Below are 2,941 nucleotides of genomic sequence, written 5' to 3'. Positions count from 1 at the left end.
AAAATTCTTCACTCTTGCAGAAGGTCAGTTAGAAAACAGTTGGGACTCAGGATTTAAAAATGAATGAATGAATGAATGAATGAAGAGCCAGTTGTGTGGACCTAAGAGTGTAAGAACCTGATTAGTAGCAAATGCTTCATCTCGGTGACAGACGGGTTCCACAGAAACCCTCCAGTGTATTTACGGTGAGCCAGTCTGATCAAATCACACTGTTCGCCCAGAAAAAAAGACCCAGAACGTGCTTGAAGTGAAATCAGTCTCTTCTGGAACTTCGGGCAAAGTGACATAAGCCCAGGAATTTGGCTGTAGCAACAATGATGTTGAAAAGAATGATATGCTTTCAATTTGAAGAGAATCGTTAGGCCATTGGGTGATGCCCTAGAAACTATACAGCGTGTTTGTGGCTAATTATTCCCAGAACAAAATGGAAAATCAGTTGGACCAAAATGACCATGATTTCCATCTTTGCCAAAGTCCAAATGTATATTAGTTCTTTTCTAAACATTGCCAATTAGTCACAAGCTGGCTCTTTTTGATAGTGCTGTAAATAGTTTTTGGAACGGTACTAGAGCCAGGAGGCCAAGCATAATGGGGAGCGTGACCAGAGTGGGCAGCGCTAGGCCCCAGTGCTTCTGAGATGGGTAAAAGGAAGTACTTTTCTCATTTCATGATTAGAAATTTCGCCTTTCTAATTTTGTTAACTCAAGCAACCTTAAACAAGATTTCTTTCACTGGCTTAATAACGTTCATATAGCTCACCAAGCAGTTCAGTGATCAGCTGAGATAAAGACCTACGAGAAAGAATATTCTGAGACTCAGGAGAAATGAGTCGCAGACCCAGTTCACTTCTTTTCACATCTCTGCGACATTGACTAAATCCCTAACCCCCTTTCCCCCGCCAAGTCTTCGATTATTTGATGGGTTTAGAATATGTCGACTACAGTCCTGAAGAGAGAAGACAAGCCTGAGCTTGGTACCTAACTCCATGAAGAACGTGGTGTTTAAAAGTTCCTAAAAGATGAGGAAAATTCTGACATGCAGAGACGTAGAGGAAAGCTGTTTTCGAAGAAAGGAACAAGCTCCAAACATATGAACGTGAGTCGTGAAAAGAGAGCCAGTCATCCTGGTTCTGTTGGGTCAAATCAGAAAGTTTTGCAAAGGCAAAATTAAGGAGCCAGTCTGGAAAGGCAAATCAAAGCCACGTTGAGACATCACTTCACACTGGTTAGAATGGCTACTATCAAAAAGACAAGAAATAACAAGTGTTAAGATATGGAGAAAAGGGAATTCTGTGTACCGTTGGTGGGAATGTAAAAGCCACTATGGAAGACAGTACAGAGATTCCTCAAAAATTCAAAAATAGAACTACTATAAGATCCAGCAATTCTCCTTCTGGATGTTTATCCAAAGGAAATGAAAACACTAATTTGAAATATATTTGCGCCCCTATGTTCATTGCAGCATTATTAAAATACCCAGACATAGAAACAACCTAAGTGTCCATGGATGGAGGAATGGATAAAGAAAATTTGGTATATATAAACAACGGACTACTAGTCAGCCATAAGAAGGAAATCCTGCCATTTGCAACAACGTGGTTGGATCGTGAGGACATTACGCTAAGTGTAATAAGTCAGACAGAGAAAGACAAATACCATATGATCTCAGTTACATGCGGGATCTGAAAAACAACAACCACCTAACTCATAGGTACAGAAAACAGATTAGTGGTTGCTGGAGGTGGCAGGTGGTGGATGAAATGAATGAGGGTGGTCAAAAAGTACCAACTTTGAGGTATAAGTAAGTCCTGGGGATGTGACATACAACATGGCGACTACAGTTAATAACACTATATTATATATTTAAAAGTTGCTAAGAGCGTAGATCTTAAAAGTTCTCATCACAAGAAAAAAATTTATAACCAAATGGTTAACTAGACTTATTGTGGTTATCATTTCACAATATGTACATATATTGAATTATGCTCTACACCTGAAACTAATATAATGTTTCTCAATAATAAAAATAAGTGAGGCTGGAAAAGTAGGATAAAGCTGTACTGGAATAGGCTCTGAAATTATCAGGCTAAGTAATTTGAATCTTATTCTATAGGCTATGAGGAACCATTAAATATTTTACATAAGAAGATAACAATGATCAAATGATGTTTTAAAAAAGATTGAACTGGCAGAAGTACGTAGGGTAGGTAATAGGATAAACTAAAAGCAAGAATATAAATTAGGATGTATTCTTTAAAAATCCTGATGCAACGTAATGAAAGCTTAAATTATAACAGTAGCAACACTAGAGACACTGGATAAAAGAGAGATTTGAAGTAAGAGAATCAATAAGGTGTAGCAACTAATTGAACAGGATAAAGAAGAAAACATGATAAGTCTTCAGCCTAAATGGCTGAGAAGTTGGTAAAACCATTAAGACAATAAAAGAAAATCAAAGGATCTGGGAGATAAGATGATTCTTTTTGAGACTCTAAGTCCGAGGTGTGGCCATCTTATGCAGATACTTACTAGGTAGTTAGAAACTTAGATCTGTAGCTCAGACAGATGTTTCTGCTGCATTATGGTGGCCGATATAGCTGTGATGTGAGTGGGATCGCTGAAGGGCACAGGAGAGGTTCAAGAACACGACCTTGAAAAATAGCTACTTGGATCAGGAAAATGAGCTATAAAACATGACAGAGAACGTGAGATCAGAGAAGTCAGAAAAAAAGTATAATTAATTGTAGGGACACCTCCAAACTCAAGGTAGGAGGCAACGGGCTGGGCCGTGAAAAAGCCAGATGGCACAGGGCTGAACTTCGGTGTGTATCAGAGGGGGAATCTCAAGACGTCTCCTTCCAGAAGTTTGGAAAAGAGGAAGAACAGAGATAGACAAAGCTTGGGCAGATGGCAGGTAAGTAGAAAGTTTTGGAGGAATTTTT

Source organism: Pteropus medius, unplaced genomic scaffold, assembly GCF_902729225.1.
Source record: "Pteropus medius unplaced genomic scaffold, Ma_sr-lr_union100, whole genome shotgun sequence".
Classification (NCBI taxonomy): domain Eukaryota; kingdom Metazoa; phylum Chordata; class Mammalia; order Chiroptera; family Pteropodidae; genus Pteropus; species Pteropus medius.
Note: the sequence above shows the minus strand (reverse complement) of the source record.